The following is a 17,602-nucleotide window of genomic DNA, read 5'->3' as shown; positions in this document are numbered from 1 at the left end:
GCCTTGCCCTCCTCGCTGCTCTTCTGGCTAATAAGGTTTAGAGACGAAATGTTCCATCACCCCAAGTACTTTAGCTGTTTTTGTTATGAAACTTTTCAGGGTGACATGAAACCCTGCGGTATTTGTGAGCTGATCTGTAAATGATGGATTTGCTCACCTCAAAATAGAACTGTAGTCGCTCCAGACTTTCCACAAGTCGGAGCACAGTAACAGAATTCATTCAGGACTTGCTAATTTCCTACTTTAAATGGGTTACATAACAGAACGGTCCCGCCTTCTCGCCTCTCAAAACTACCCATGAAGTGATGGTGAGATATATCGTTAAAAGCTAGAAATAGCTTTGCTAAACTCTGGGAAAAAGATGAGGTGTTTTTTTTTTCTTTTTCTTCTAATAGTCCCCCCTTCCCTTTCTTCATCCAAACATTGCATAATGTTTAAAAAAAAAAAAAGTCAAATCTTTCCGTGGGATTTAATTTCATTCTCCATGTGGCTGTGGTCGGAGGGGTAACTTAAGTACTTTGGGGGCTGGCAGATTTTTGGAGGGTCACGCACACCCGGATCGGTTTTCATCTGAAGCTTTAGCAGAGAAAGACACCCGATCCTGGGGTTTTTCCCTTCCTCCCTCCCTCCCCGCACTGCCCCACCCCGCCCTTTTGTGGATGAGTTATCTACAACGTAGCATCTTTTCAGAAAGCCTGCCTTCTTGTAGGAATGCCAGAGTAAGGCCACACTCCACTTTCCATATTGAAGTTTTGATTTTGAAATGGATTTGCCTTAAAATTTGGGGTAACTGAATCATATGTAAGGTCCCCAGCCCCACAACCTACGCTCAGTGACCAGCCAGGTCTCATATCTTAGAACTCAACCTGCAAGTTCTTTTGCTTACATTGGGAGTTTGATGTTTCCAAGAGATTTAAGAACTTTTTTTTTCCCTTTTATTGGGTCTAGATAAACCCACGAATATATATTATTTTACTTCCCTTCCAGAAAGATTGCCGAATCCAAAAAACAAGGGATCAGAGTTCTGTGGAATATGCTGATATTTTCATTTATTCTTTTGCTAAATATTTACTGAGCACCTACTATGTGCTGGGTACTGTTCTTTGGGCTGGAGGCACAGGGGAGAACAAGATGGATAATCCCTGCCCTCATAATGATTATCGTCTTCTGTGTGGGAGAGACGGGACATGCAGATAGAGACTCCAATGTCCTCCAAAGGAAGCAGGGTGAAGGGGAGACAGAGGGATGGTCTTGTATAAGTAAGGAGAGAGGAAGTGATGGGGGTCGGAGAAGAGCCCTTCGGGGTGGACTGCTGGCACAGAAGCCTGAAGGATGGGAGGAAAGGAACCGGGGGAAGTGGTGTTCAAGTAGCAGGGTGTGCAAAGGCCCTGGGTTTGAAAAGGCTGGGTGTTTTGGAGGAGCAGAAAGGAGGGCGCATGGCCAGAGTGCTGGGATGAGGGCGGGGAGGCAGGTATACCAGCCCCTCCCCCGTCCGTGGCATCCAGACTGAGTGCTATGAGACCCAAGCAAGCATGTTAAAGTTGGCTCGTGAGTGTGGCAGGAGCTGAACTGTGTCAGAGGGGCCCATCATATTCTCTCTCTACTGCCCACTGACCCATCCCTGCCTGTCTCTGTCTCCACCTCTGTGTTCCAAGGGGGTTCCGGCAAGACCATTCCCACCAGAGTCAGCCCTCTCCCACGCCCAGTCTTTCTGCACGACTTTATTGGCATAAGCGACACTGTTATATAAGGGGAGAAGAAGCTGGTCCTTGGCTAAAGTTTCCTCTTGCTTTTCCAGCAGATACTACAAAGGGTCTCTGTTCAGCCCGACCTGGGGTGCTGTGGGCAGAGCTGATTGTTCTCAGGCAAGCCCTGGAAAGCCGGGCTCCCCTGATGGAGAAGGTGACTCTGAAGGAAGAACCAATAGAAGGTACTTAACTGGGTCACATTTCTCTGAAGCTGCCACATTTCTTGAGTGTGCCCATTTGGGCTGGATTTCGAAGAGGAAGCCCTTTGCAGTCATGAACTGCGTGCGGGAACCCAGGCTGTGTTCAAATTCCTCCTGAAGAAAGAAAGAATAACGAGAAACAGGCTGTGGAAAAGAATGTAGTTAGTGTCTTAAAGATGGGCAAATATTCATTCTCATTTGTCCTTTTATGTGAAACAGATTTTTTAAAAGGCAATTGGAGTAGCGAACAACATCCAGAGCCCTGCTGATTTGAGTGGGGCTGAGGGTGGGGGCTCCCCCTGGCCCACACGACTAATCAGACCCAAGAAAAGAGGTGAGTTGATTAGCCTACAAGTCGCACAGGAATTCTTCAAAGACGCGGCCAGTAATTAGAGTGTAAGATGCTGCTCGCTATGCGCATAACTTAGCATGATTTTATTAGGCAGCTCATCACCACCAGAATTAAAGAAAATCAAGCCAGAAAAAAAAAAAAAATCCGCTAGCCAGGCAGCCTGATGCAGACGTGGAGACTCTCGCTCCAAAACAGCTTCATGCTTGAGAGAGACACCGGGGGAAACGCCACCTTTCTTCTGGGCCTGATGTGGGCGGGAGGAGAAATGAGTGCAATAGCCTTTTAGGGGATGGGCTGGAATTTGGTCGGGGGGCGGGGGGGCGGGCAGCAAAGAGCACCATGCCCTGGACCCAGCTGGGATGAGACAGACCCGAATGCCCATCCCCACACCTACTGAGTGAACTGGGGCGGAAGCCTTAAGTTCTCTGAGCTTCAGTTCCTTGCCTGCTGTTAGGAATGGGAGCCCCGCCTGGGAGGCCAGCCTCGAGGCTCAGGACGCAGCTGTGGTCTTCATTCCAAGCGGAGGGCAGGCTACAGATAGGAGGTCGGGAGTCTCTTCCAAGCTCCAAGTCTTTCATAGAAATGGGCTAATGTGCATGCTGTTTTCCCGACCTTGAGGTCACCTGTGTGGATAGAGTTTTTGAAAGATTTCAGACTGGGGACAGAGGTCCTATCCCACCGTGACTCTCGCCACGCCTTCCTTGACTTCACAGGTGCTTTCCCTTTGGAAGGCCCTGGTCTGAGCGGCCCCTCTTCCCCTACCCGCTCCTTCCAAGAAGCCAGTACTCGGCGTAGGACGCCCACCTGCCCGCCTTGCACGGGGCTAACCTGGGCATCCCTGCCCGGGGCTCACACCCCTGCAGGACTAGGGGTAGATGGAGCCAAAGGGGCCGTCCCCCAGGCTCTACAGACTCAGCAACTTGGGGTGGAGAATGAGAGTGGGTCAGTCGCTGGGTTGGCAAGTCATTTACCACGTTTTGTTTTGTTTTGTTTTAGCATGAAAGCAGATTAATAGAGCAGAGGGCAAAATCTGCTTGAGTTTGAAAATATAAACCAGGAGACTTGACAGAAGTGAAGGGGGCGTGGGTGACGGGAGCCCTGCTGGGGGTGGCTTCCTCCTGGGCGGGGCTCTTGGGGGTCGTGGAGGGGCGGCTCGGGAGGGGCTGACTTCCGGTTTCGTCCTCAGCCAGCCCGGGACCTGGCCTGTGGCGAGGGTTCCATAAACCTTTGTGACTCTGAGTTTGCTTTTTTATGGTGGTAAAACATACCCAAAGTGTACCATTTTAAACCTTTTAAAGTGTACGGTTCGGTGGCATTAAGTCATTGAGTTGTTTTTTATTTTTATTGGGATGTAGTTGATTTACAGTGTTGTGGTCCCTGAGTTTTAAGAGTGGGCTCTGGAAGATTCAGGAACCGGACGTGCAAAAAATGGGCCTTGCTGTGTTGCGGCGTTTTACGCTTGCAAAGTGCTTTCCCACCTGTCCCTGCTTCTGTGATTAAGAGGTGGTGGTATCCTCGTTTTGCAGATGAGAAAAGTGTTGAGAGAGACTAGGGTTGAAGCAGGGCCAGCGAACCACATAAGTATTCACAGCACTGTTCACAGTTGCCACAAAGGGGAAGCACTCCAGCCGTCCATCAGCTGATGAGCGGGTGAACAAATGTAGTGTGTCCATCACTAGGGAATGCTGTCCACCCTTAAAAAGGAGCGAGGCTCTGACACATGGCACGACGTGGATGGACCCTGAAAACAATGCCGACTGAAATAAACCAGTCGCTATAGGCCACACAGGGCTTCCCTGGAAGCTCAGCTGGTAAAGAATCCGCCTGCAATGCAGGAGACCATGGTTCGATTCCTGGGTTGGGAAGATCCGCTGGAGAAAGGATAGGCTACCCACTCCAGTATTCTTGGGCTTCCCTGGTGGCTCAACTGGTTAAGAATGTGCCTGCAATGCGGGAGACCCGGGTTTGATCCCTGAGTTGGGAAGATGCCCTGGAGAAGGGAAAGGCTGCCCACGGCAGTATTCTGGCCTGGAGAATTCCATGGACTTTATAGGACACAACTGAGTGACTTTCACTTTTAAAGGCCACATATTGTGTAATTCCATAGTTATAGGAAAAGTCCAGAAGAGGCGAATCTATAAAGACAGAAGGTAGACTGTTGGGAGGTGGGGGTGACTTCTAATGGGCATCTTTGGGGGATGATGAAGATGTTCTAAAATTCGATTGTGATGATGGTTGTACATACACTGAAACACATGTAATTATACACCATATAGGGGTGTATAACTTCTATTATATTTTCTACTATATAATGTGTGTCAATTCTGCAAAAAGACAAAAGCCAAGCCCTGCCAGACTGCATCCAGAGTGGCTGGGCCAGTTTCCCATTCCGCAGCAGCAACATGAGGGTTCTGCTTGCTCCGTACCTTCGGCAGCGCTTGCTGTTGTCCTTTCTTTTTGTCGTTCTGATAGACGTGTGGTGGTCTCTCTTCCTGCTTTTTGACTGTATGTTCCTAACGTTTGATGACATTGAACATCTCATCATCTCCTTGGTTGCCACCCACGTCTTCTTTGGTGAAACATTCCCATTTTCTTCTTGTTGAATTCTGAGAATCCTTTGTGCGTTCCAGATGGACGTATATTGTTGATTATGTGATTTGCAAAAAGAAAGTTTCCCCCACCTTGTAGTAGCTTGTCAATTCGTTGTCTTTGTCACCAATATTTCTCATCTAGCCACTCCTGGGGGGTGCATGGTGGTATCTCATTGTGGTTCTAATTTGCATCAGATCATTTCTTAGCCTGTCATGTGGGGTCTTGGTTCAACAGCAGCTCTGGTTTTGTGCAAAGTGCTTTATATACAGAACCTTTCTGAAGAGGGAGAGACTGTCATTATCTTTTCTGCCAGCAAGGTTTGAAGAGATTCAGTGACCGGCTCAAGGTCACACAGGTCCTAGTTAAGAGATGGGGAAGGATAGGAACTCAGGTCTGTCGTCTTAAAGACAGCTGCCTGTTTGGAGCTATAATCCCCTTCAACCCTCAGCAGCCTGACTTCTGTCCAACAAGCTGCACTCTGTAATGCTTTGTCATGAGAGGCTGAGAAACGCCAGCGAAGATGACGCACGCCCAGTCTACCTGACTCCCGTCATTCCCAGGGCCCTTCTCACCTCCACCCCTGACATGGCAGCTCCCAGGAAGTTGCCACATTCTCCGGCTGCTGTCATTGTGGCTGTCCCCACCTTCTAATTATGAGCAGAGTCAGCCCTGAGATGGGGTAGAGGCCTCAAGTCATGAGTCATCTCAGGGATGTTGTCATAAGGAAGAGCTCCCCTAGGGTGAATAGGGGTACCATTCAACATTCACAAGCACCTGCTGGATGCCAGGCAGCTTCTGGGCCCTGGAGATGTGGCATTCATGGCCCCCGCTTTGAGGGAGCTTTTGTCTTATTTGGAGGAGAAACAAGCATCATTAAATCTTTGATCAGAGATCCCTTCTCAGAGAGGCCTTTCCTGACCACCGTATCTGACTTGCCCTGTAGCTCCCTAACACTTTGCCATGCTCAGTAGCTCAGGCATGTGACCCCATGGACTGTAGCCCACCAGGCTCCTCTGTCCATGGGATTCTCCAGGCAAGAATACTGGAGTGAGTTGCCATGCCCTCCTCCAGGGGATCTTCCCGACCCAGGGATCGAACCTGTGTCTCCTGCAAGAACCCCTTACCCTGCTGTATTTGTCCTCAGGCACTTAGGACTATTAGAGCCTTTTTTGTTTGTTTGTTTGTTTTTCTTTGTTTTTTGTTTTTTTTCCAGTATTGCCCACTAAAATGTATGCTCTTGACTTATTTGCTCTTCTGAGTACCTACATTTTTTTTTCCAGTATTGCCCACTAAAATGTATGCTCTTGACTTATTTGCTGTTCTGAGTACCTACAAAAAGGTCGAACACAGTGAGTGTTCAATAAATGTGGAGTGAATAAGTGAAGTAAGCAAATAAGGTAGTTGCATTTTGCAATGATGACTCTGATGAAATCCAAGCAGGGTATCATTAGGGAGACTGACTGGAGTGGGGTAGGGGTGAGGGATAAGGACTGTATACAGCTGTCTCAGACTTGGTGGCCAGGGGTGGTGTTCTGGGAAAGATGAATTTTGAGCTTGAATCTGAAAGTCGAAAGGAACCAGGATTCGTAGGTATGAGAAATAAGAGTATTGGAGGCAGAGGAAAAGCATGTGCAAATGCCCTGTGGCAGGAAGTTCTCAGGGTATTGAGGAAGAGAGAGAAGAGCCACGGCCCCCAGGGCTGATGGGTGGCAGGAAGTGAGCATTGTTATCTAGTAGGAAGGCATCCGTTTACCGCCCTGGGGCTGTCTCCACCAGGCCGGAGCTCCGGCCTTCTGACCTTTCCTGGCCAGCTTAGACAATGGACCTGCTGAAATTTCCATAGATAGAAATGTCAAGGATGTGACTCTTGCCCCAGACCGCACTGCTCGCCCCAGGTATGACCGATCATTTCTTCTCCAGGTCCAGGGTGTGGCTTTTGGTAGCTGGATCAAACCATGAGGAAGCTCTTGATTCTTGAGAGAATATCCACTGGGCTCAGGAGACGCCTCTCACAAAAGAAACTTCCGTGAACCATGTGGCTTTCAAATAGGGCTGTGTGTGCTCTGTCTTCCACCTGTATTGTCTCACTGAGTCCTCACAGTAACCATGTGGTTTAAGTGGAATTAAACTCCTCTGAGAGATAAGGAGAGCAAGATACACTTATATTCCAGACCTGGCTTATTAACTCACTGTGAAATGTTGGGCAGATAATGTACTCTGAGCCTGAAGGTTTTCATCTGTGCGTGTATGTGCTGTTTGTTTAGTCTCTAAGTTGTGTCCGACTCTTTTGCAACCCCATGGACAATAGCCCGCCAGGCTCCTTTGTCCATAGGCTTTCCCAGACAAGAGTATTGGAGTGGGTTGCCATTTCCTTCTCCAAGTGATCTTCCCGACCCAGGGATCAAACCCTCATTTCCTACACTGGTGAGTGGATTTTTTTTTTTTTTTAACCACCGAGCTACCTTGGAAACCTGAGTGTATGCATGCCTAGCCCCTAATTGATAACGCTCGTTGGGAGAAATAAATGTGTTGATATATGGGAGATGGGCAGCATGGCACATGAGCACATAAAGCCATCCTGTATCAATTACAGCCCCATGATTGCATACAACCAAAATCAGTGGTGGCAAAGCTTAGCCAAGAACTGGGGGAGGGAGGGTTTATTGTCAGACTGGAGCTTGGGCTTGGAACAGACAGAACCAGGATACGCTGGGGATACAGCTAGCAGGAGCTAATCCACCTACAGTCAGCTTGCTTTATCACCTCTGGCTTTATTTAATCCATCAATGGACATGAGTCAATGGACATGAGTTTGAGCAGGTTCTGGGAGTTAGTGATGGACAAGGAAGCCTGGCGTGCTGCAGTCCATGGGGTCGCAGAGTCGGACACGACTGAGTGACTGAACTGAACTGAACCTCACATCACTCCAGAGTCAAAGTCCTGGTGGGAGAATCTGATGAATCCAGTTTGGGTTGCATGGCCAGGTATTTTGACTCACAGTTCCTCCAGATGGTCTACCGTGGGGAAGAGGTAAGTTTTAAAAGGGACTGTTTTTGTTTCACCAAGAAGAAAAGGCAAATGGACGCTTGGTGTTCAAAGAATAACCGTGTTCCTTACAGTAATGATGCTGGCTTTGCCCCTGAGCTCCCTGATCAAAATGTTCCCTCTACTGGGTTTCAGTTCCCACTCTGAAATGAAGGCACTAAGTTCCACACCAGGGTGACTTTCAGGATCTCTGGTAGAATTTTAGAAAAGTGAAGACACGTTCTTTTGATCAGCTTTGAAAACGTGTCCCGGAAGTCCCTCTTACATCTCATTGGCCAGTACCAAGATACACACCCCCTGCTAAACCAATCACTGTTGAGAGAGGAAAGCAGGATGACCAATCAGATTTGACCCCTGCTTTCCATTGTTCACGTGGCTCAGACGGTTAAGAACCTGCCTGCAATGCAGGAAACACAGGTTTGATCCATGGGTAGGGAAGATCCCCTGGAGAAGGAAATGGCAACCCACTCCAGAATTCTTGCCTGGAGAATCCCATGGACAGAGGAGCCTGGTGGGCTGCAGTCCATGGGGTCACAGTCAGACACGACTGAATGGCTAACACTTTTTCACTTTCTCCGAAGCCACCGTGGGAGAGGCAGTTGACTGACCCCAGCATGGCCTGCAATGCGTTCTCTCTTGTTAGACTTTTTGAACCAGTGAAGCTTGGGTGGTGGTCCTGGGGTCCTTCTCAGTCCGGAAATAGCCATAAACGTTGTCTCCTTGCTGCTCCATGGAACAGCCCAGAGGGGCGCCATGTGTCACCTGCCAGGTAGCTTAGCCGCCCCAGATATCAAACCTAGCTAAAATGTGCCAGAGCCAGCGGCGAACCTGGAGAAGAAAGAAACACCAGATGGTAGCATCCAATAAATAAGGATTTGGGCTGAACTGAAAAACAAATCCACCTTGCCAAGCACCATGGCTGCACTGGTGTTGACTTAAGGCAGGTTTTAATTATGGTGCCAAGTAAGCTTGGCTGGGCAGGTTGGGGGCTGTCCCCAGCTCAGCTGTCAACTCTGCTTACCTTTCGGAGAGCTGACAGTTACATGGTGGCACTTTCCCACTCGTGTGTGACCTAACACAGCCACTCGTCTCAAAGGTTGGTAACTAAATTTGAGGTGCTGAAAGAAATATTGCAGTTGAAATAATGCTTTAGGGAACATTTATGCACCTTGGAGTGAATTAATGTCTCGGGGAAAAAAGGCCCTTCTCTAAGCACAAATATATACTTTTCGAATTCCTTTTTAGGCACCATGGATTTTAACAGCAGTGTAAATCAGATTTTACAGGCCACATATTTCAAGTATGGAGTTCATTAAATGTGTGAAATTTGACATTTGCTTCAGGGCGTGGCTAGGGTCCCTAGTAATGAATCACAAATTGTGTCGGGCTTTCTGATCAAGTTCAAGATGCTAAAACCCCTGTGGAGTTGCACAAAGAGGCAATTTCTTTCCAAGCCTTCCCCAGCCTGATTCTCCCTCGAACCTCCCTCCATTGGATCAGATCTTAATAGGCAATGTGGTTCCGCCATCCTTATTCAAATTGAGAATCATGAGTCCCAGGTTCTTTTAATTGATTTCGGGGTGGTGTCAAGGCATTTATTAATTCACTGACCATTTACTGGACACCTACTCTGTGCCAGGCTCCACGTTGGCTCTGGACATGTGGAGGTAAAATAAACAATGTCTTACGTGGTGGAGTTTGCAGTTTGGAGGGGAAATGAATGGAGAATAATTAACTACTTTCACCAATAATTAGGAAGCACCAACTGCAAGAAATGTTATGAAGGAAAAGACTGGGGTGTTACAGGGCCCAGAAGAGATTCACGTCTTCCCCTAATAGGGAGACTTTTTTTTTCTGGGATTATTAGGAAAAGCCTTTCTTATAATGTGATTTATTTACTTAGTTGGTTTTGGCCGGGCTAGGTCTCTGTTGCTGTGTGCAGGCTTTCTCTGGCTGTGGCGAGCAGGGGCCGTTCTCTGCTGCATGGGTTTCTTACTGCGGGGGCTCCTCGTTGCCGAGCGCAGGCTCCAGGACACGTGGCCTCCAGGGCACAGGGGCTCCAGGGTGCGCGGCCTCGGTAGTTGGTGTGCCCGTGCCTAGTTGCCCCGCAGTGTGTGGGCTCTTCCCGGACCAGGGATAGAACTGGTGTCCCCTGCGTCGTAAGGTGGAAGCCCGGAAAAGGCCTACCTGAGAATTCACCGGAGACTTAAAGGATGGGTGGATCTTAGGAGATTAAGAGTAGGGGAGGCGGAATGGAGGGAGAAGAGGTGGTGACCGGGCAGACAGTGTGTCCTGCCCTCATTTAATCAATGACTAAATATTTGTGGACCACTTGTGCTCTGGGTTAGTCATTATGATGGAGAGAAAGATGTGGAACTTGTATCAGCTGAGACTTACGGTTGTAAGTGACTGAAGCCTGGGAATTTCTTGACTCACATATCAAAAAAGTAGAGTAGTATCAGCTTCAGGCATGGCTGGATCTAGGGTGAAATTGCTATCAAGTATCTGCCTCTGTCTCCCACTTTTATTTGATTGGATGTTTGCTTCTCTCTCGGGCAGAACCTCTCCTCCTGGTGGCCTTCACTGGGCCCCCTGCAACTTCTGGCCTTCGTCTTTTTAGCCCGGCCACACCAACAGAGAGAAAGAGACAGAGAAAGCCCTTCTTTCTCAGTAGTTCCAGCCAGAAACCTAGTTCACGTGGCCACCCCTGAACCAACTCCTGTGTTCAGGGGAATGTAGCTCATGCATCAGCCCAGCCTGGGTCACACAATCCCCTCCTGGATGTGGGGCTGGGGGCAGCCCCCAGACCACGTGGACTCAGAGTGGGCAATATGTGACTCCTCTCTCTTCCCCCAAGAAAACTGAGAGTTGAGTTGCCCAGAGAAAAGAAGAGGAATGATGGAAAACCAGAACAACGGACATCCACCACTGGAAGGTTTAACACCACAGTGAGGAAATCCGGTGTTTATCTCAGGAGGCAGTGGGGAGCCATAGAGGGTTGTTGAGCAGGGGAGTGATATTATAACCTGAGCTCTCTTTTGGGAAGACACCCTTGGCAGGGATGGTGGGAGAGGGGTGGGTTGGAGTGAAGGAGAAGAGATGAGATGGTGGGAGAAGAGGCTTTGGTGATGGGTCAGGAGTGCAATGGAAGTCCAGGGTGTGGCAGCGACTGCCTGAGTGGGAAAGGAGCCCGGGTGGGAGGAGGCAGCCGGGTGGGATTGGGACGTGCGGGGAGTAGGCCAGGAGGCCCGGGAGCCTGAGGGGCACTTGTGCAGGGCAGGGAGTTGGGAACCACCACTTGGGGATGGTGGCGTGCTTGGAAGGACGTGACCCCAGGCGAAGACAGGGCTTTGGTAGGAGAACAGAGGGGCCTGGGCTCTCCTCTGCGAGCATTTGGGGGCCACTTGTGAGTCCCGCGGGCATTTGCGTTCTGACTCCAGGGAGGGGTGGCTGTCAGAAGGAGATGCCATTTTCCACAAAACTTTCCAGATGTTTGCTTTGTTGGTTTGCTTTATTTATTTATTTTCAAAGTGGTAACAACAGAGAGAAGGAAAGAAAGGGAAAAAAAAAGAAGCAAAACCGGTGTTGACATGGAAGAGCCCTTGAGGAGAGGGGCCTGGCGAACGCTGGGGAGGCTGGGCGGGGGGTGGGAAACCTGCCCCCCCCGGGACCCTCTGGGGAGTCCTCCCTGACCTCCTGTCTGGGGTCGGCTTGCTCGCTGACCCTTCTCTCCAGACCCTTGCAATCTGTCAGGGAAGGAAGCCACTGGGTTTTCCAGCCACAGTGACTCAGACGCCCCAGGCCTCTCGCCTCCGTCCAGAGAGCAGCCATGAGGCTTCTTCCAAAAGGTCCTCGGGGAGCCACTACCTCCCGCTGAGACGTGTCCCCCCGCCCCGGAACTGGGGCCTGGTGGGGAACACGGCTGACCCAGTGGGACGCACGAGCTTGTGCGCCTCAGTGTCGTCGTGTTGTCACTGAGTTGCGTCCGACTGCGACCCCGTGGGCGCTGAGCTACCAGGGATGCCCAAGCCTCCGTCTGCTCTGTTATAAAATGAGGACTGTGGCTTGGCTACCTCCTAGAATAACGTCCTAAGGAGGAAGCAAGAGAATGCCCAGCAAGCTCTGACCTCTAGGAGGCATTTCTACACAGGAGGTTGGCAGTGGGTCTTTACTTCCGGGCGTGGCGTCCTTGCCAGCAGGAGAAGTCACTCTCTGAAGGAGGACAGTGGAGGCTCCGTGCAAATTCGTCTCGGGCCGCGGGGCTGGTCTGTGCAAGGAGGCAGGGCTGGTGGGTACCTCTGAGCCCTTGTGGGGCGGGACGTCAGTTGAGACATGCTTGGATTCAAGTAACCTGAATTGAAACCTGGCCCAAGCTGGTAAGTTTGCCAGATAAAAGACAAGATGCCCAGTTAAACTGTAATTTCAGATAAACCTTAGGTTTCTTACCTAAGGTTTTCCAAAATATTGCATAGGGCATACCTATACTAAAAAAAATTATCTGAAATTCAAATTCAACCCATGACCTCTGCAAACGTGCAAACTGATCTAAGTAAAAAGCAGTTTATTATGGAAAATGCAATGCGCCGATGTTGCTGACAGCAGGTCCGGGCTTATATCCTTCTATTTCAGGAGGAAAGAGAGAGAATGTATGTGTGGGTGGGAGTCTATTCTCTAATGGTTCACACTAAAGTCCCAGAGCCGGTTCTTATTGGCCTGAGCCAATCATTCTAGATGCTGGTAAGCTGGACCCAGGTCACATGCCCGTCCTCAAAGCTGGGGTGGACGCAGCCCTTCTGAACAGCATGAACTGAGAGAAAGGTTTGATCTCCAAATAGGAATCGGGGCACTATTTCCAGAAGAAGAAGGCAGGGGTGTTGGGGTTGAGGGCAAAGCCCAGGAGTGTCTAGGATGCTCCCAGCAGGCTGTGGGGTAAAGCCCCTCTCACCCAAAGGACCCTGCCGCCCAGTCAGGGTTTAAGGTTGGTCAGGATTGGGACCTGGAGACGGGTGGCTGTGTCCTGGGCTGTGAATTCTCAGGTCTGGGAGGAAAGCTGGTGGCAGAGAGCTGGTGGCCCTTCTTGCAGCCTTCCCTCCATCATTGCTCCCATTTTGGTTTTTAATGAGTTTTGCTTTTCAAGCTGATTATAATGTGTGATTTTAGCTGCCTATCTGACTGCAAACTGAATTAGCACTGAATTAGCAGAAGAGTCACTTTGAGGGAACCTGGCCCAGGACTGATCCAGTGGACTGGCACGTCTTTGCAGAAGGAAGAGAGGAAGGAAGGAGCGAGGGAGGCGGGAAGGGAAGGCAGGGAAGGTGGGAAGGCAGGGAAGACGGGAAGGCGGGGAAGGTGGGGGAGGCGGGGAAGGCGGGAAGGAAGGGAAGGCGGGAAGACTGGAAGGCAGGCTGAACGACAGTAAGCACAAAAGAAAGCAAGTGTGATTGCTCAGTCATGTCCGACTCTTGGCGACCCCATGGCCTGTAGCCTGCCAGGCTCAGGATTCTTGCCTCGGGCTCAAATTCTTGCCATGGAATTTTCCAGGCAAGAATGCTAGAGTGGGTTGCCATTCCCTTCTCCAGGGGATCTTCCTGACCCAGGGGTTGAACCCAGGTGTCCCATTGGAGACAGATTCTTTACCGTCTGAGCCACCAGGTCAATAAAGCATAGTTCATGGAGTATAAACACTCCCCCAGGAGTGATGCCATTGGCTCCTGCTCTGTGAGGCCAGGTTCTATTTGATGACCCTCTTCTTGACTCTCCAGCCGAGGCAGAGCTGCTAGACAAGAGTGGGCTGTAGAAGGCGCTTCCAAGGAAGCATCACATGGTTCCCAAATGGGGCAAATGGAGGGATCTTTCGGAGGGCGTGGATCTTCCCACATCTGCCTGCCTCTGGGAAAAGTTGCCACGCACACATGGGAGCCGGGCAGTTTTGGGGTAAAAAGATTGGGACATTGAAAATGAATGCATCTAAAGTAGTATTAAGTCTCTAGTTTGCCTCTAGAGCTGAGGTCAGTAAACTGGGTTTGTAAAAGGCCAGATAGTCGGTATCTTCAGCTTTATAGGCCGTGTGGTCTCTGTTGTAACCCAGTTGCACCACTTTACCATTTTGTCAGGGAAGAAGCCAGAGACAGTCCATACATAAACATACATGGCTATGTTTCAATAAAACTTTATTTATAAAAACAGGCAATGAGCCAGATTTTGTAAGTTTGTCAACCCCTGGGCTAGACCAAAGCAATTGTTGCAACAGTTAGTTGTCCAAGTCCGGGAGCTGGTATTTTTTTTCAAGTCAATTTTGCTAAGTCCCAATTTGCATATAGTGAAATGCACATTTTAAATATACAGCTCAGTGTCCTTTCACCTCCCGTCCCCGCCCCCTACCCCATCAAGACACAGACCACCTCTGCTGCTCTTGCTGGTGACCCCACCACCCGTGCCACCAGCCATTGCTCTGAGCACCCTGCTATAGACCAGTCGGGGCCGCTTTCAACGTTTCATACAGCGTCTCATTCCGTCTGCAGAAGCTAGTATTCGGAGCCCTTCCGGTCTGTTTCAGGCATCTTTTTGGTCATTGTTGTGATTTTCAAGCGTATCTGAGTTCTCTGACACACTGCCCTTCAAAAGGCGGAAGTGGGCCCTGTCCCTTGGCCCTGGAACGTGGGCTGGACTCGCCGGGTACATCGAGGAGCAGGTGTGGTGGGGTGACTGGAGTGACTTCTGTGATCGGGTCTTTGGACTTCTGGTTCTCTGGCCTCTCTGAGGAGGCCAGCTGCCATGCCCTGAGGATGCTCAAGTGGCTTGAGAAGAGGCCTACATGGGGGAACTGAGGCCGCCCGCCGGCGCCTACAACCCGTGTGCCAGCCACGGGAAGACAGTTCCTTGAACCAGATCCCCCAGCCCCAGCCAGGCCTTCGGATGACTGCAGCCCTGGCCGGCCTGACTTCAGGGCAATCAAGGACCCTGACCCCAAACAAGCTGCTCTCAAATTTCTCACTCACTCTATATAAGAGAAGGATATTTATTGTTTTTTGAAAGTGCTAGATTTTGGGGTGATTGCTTGCGCCTTCCTAGATTACTAACAGTCTCCGATACTTTGCGTCGCCCATCTATCCACATCTATTCACTCAGCAAACATTGACCTTTAATAAATTTTAAACAGTGTATGAAGTTTAATGAAATTTAGAAAGATTTCTATAAAACTTGCTGAAATATTTTTGAGGGCAAACGCTCACCTTACAGAGTATGCTTCAGTCATCTAACAACGATGATTTCTTTGGATTTTTTATTGACGTATAGTTGATTGGCAGTGTCGTGTTAGATTCTGGTATAGAGCGAAGTGGTTCAGTTATACGTTTATATGCGTGTTCTTTTCCATTATGGTTTACTACAAGATATCGACTATAGCTCCCCGTGTCCATAGCAGGACTATGTCTTCTTCAGTTCTACAGGTAGTACTTTGTATCTGCTGATCCCAAACTCCTGATTTATCCCCCCTCCCCACCTTTTCCCTGGTAGCTGTGAGTTTATTTTGTCTGTGAGCCTGTTTCTGTTCATGGGTAAGTAAGTTGATTTGTGTCATGTCTTAGATTCCACATAAAAGTGACATCATACAGTCCTTGTCTTTCTCTGACCTCTGATAATCTCGAGGCCCATCCGTGTTGCTGCAACTGGTATTGCTCCATTCTTTTCGTGTATTCCAGGGTGCATGGACACCGCACCTTCTTTATCCATTTATCTGTCGATGGACATGTAGATTGCTCTATCAACAATGGTTTAATAGCTAGCCCTGCACTGTGAACAGTTCTCGTTTGAGCGTATCTTTAGTACTAACTTTCGCTGCTTTCCCGTTTTGCAGATGAGGAAACTGGCTCCCTGCAAGGCTGAGCCGCTCTCCCAGGCCCCATGCTCAGTCCGCGGCGGAGCTGGATCAGAGCCCAGGCCCACCGTCCTCATCACTGTGCTGAACGCGCCCCTGCGCCGCTTTGCTTGTCTCCAGGGAGACACTCACCACCCACCTGGGGGTCCACCTGCTTCCGCGTCTGTTGCTCTGCAAGGCTTGTGCTCTTCCAGGCCGGTTGTTGTGGTTCAGTTGCTAAGTCGTGTCCGACTGTGACCCCATGGACTGCAGCACTCCAGGGTCTCCTGTCCTTCACCATCCCCCTGAGCTTCCTCAAACTCATGTCCATCGAGTCAGTGACGCCATCCAACCATCTCATCCTCTGTCTCCTCCTCCTCCTCCTCTTGCCCTCTATCTTTCCCAGCATCAGAGTCTTTTCCAATGAGCTGATGCTTTGCATCAGGTGGTCGAAGTATTGGAGCTTCAGAGTCAGCACCAGTCCTTCCAATGAATATTCAGGACTGATTTCCTTTAGGATGGACTGGTTGGATCTCCTTGCAGTCCAAGGGACTCTCGAGAGTCCTCTCCAACACCACAGTTCCGTGCCTTTTCTGTTTGTGTGGTGCTGGACCCAAAGCAGGACCTCAGCAAGCGTGCTTTGCCCGCCTGGCTGATGAGCTGCAGCGGGGATGGATGGATGTGGCCCGTGTTGCCCTGGGAAAGCCTAGGGGTCCTGAACAGCAGTGGCAGTGCCCTTCTGCTTGGGCGTGACTCTGTCCTCCCCGTGGAGGCAGACAGCCCAGAGCCCACTCTCCTGGGCCAGATCACGGCGCGGAACACAGAGAGCCCCGGAGTAAGAACTCTGCTCCCCACACTTGGCAACCCAGAGCCGGCCAACTGGGGTCTGGGATGAGCAGTGTTTATCCTGGAAGGCCCGACCTCTTTTGTAACATTCACTCATTGTTGCCAGGAGCCCAAAAATACCTTTATTAATGGAAAAACAGGGATGGCTCCGCAAAGAAATATTTTGACAAGCCCAGAGGAGCCAGCGGGAAGGTTCAGAGCACATCCTCAGGAAGCCGGGGCTCCTTATCTTCTCGGGAGCCCGCCGGGGGAGGGCAGCACGCTTCTCCGGCCGAGTTTCCGCGCTGGGCCCTCAGGCTCGGCTCCCTGGGCTGGATTGTGCTGAGGTGGCTCCTGCAAGACGGCCGGGTCCACCCCCGGCAGAGATGCAGCTCCCCAGGGCTCAGTGGCGTCATCCTGGGTAACTGCCCCATCCAGGCATTGCCCTTTGTGGCCCGTTCCCTCTGACTGCACCAGGGGACTGGAGCTGCTTCTAGACAGCTTTCTGGACTCCCTGGTACGGAGCAGAGCCTCCTTGGGGAGAGAGATTCGTGGAGACCCAAGGGCTCAGGTAAGAGGTGTCTTCCTACAGTTGCCCTTGCAGAGCCTGAGGCTCCCTAACGTGTGCCACGTGCCCGCTCCTCACCACAGCTCTCCAGTTGGCTAATATTACTCCCATTTTGCAGATGAGGAAACCAAGGTACAGAGAAATGAAGTAGCGTGGTCACAGAGTTGAGCAGAGGGGGAGCCGGGATTTGCAAGGAGCCCAGCTGGCTCTGAAGCCTAACTCTTAACTCCATCCATGGCGATGTTTCTGAAGTGCCTATCTGATCATGTTACTCAGTAGCTCTGTACTCGGTATCTTTATTCGTTTAAAGTAAAATCCACATTGACTAGGGAGCAAGTGTAACTGTTGTACAGAAGACCCACAAACAGTAGGAGATCCAACAAGTTAGACATTTGTTTTTCCCTTACGGAAGAACCT

This window comes from Ovis canadensis, chromosome 13 (genome assembly GCF_042477335.2).
Source record: "Ovis canadensis isolate MfBH-ARS-UI-01 breed Bighorn chromosome 13, ARS-UI_OviCan_v2, whole genome shotgun sequence".
Lineage (NCBI taxonomy): Eukaryota > Metazoa > Chordata > Mammalia > Artiodactyla > Bovidae > Ovis > Ovis canadensis.
This window is presented reverse-complemented; position numbering follows the sequence as displayed.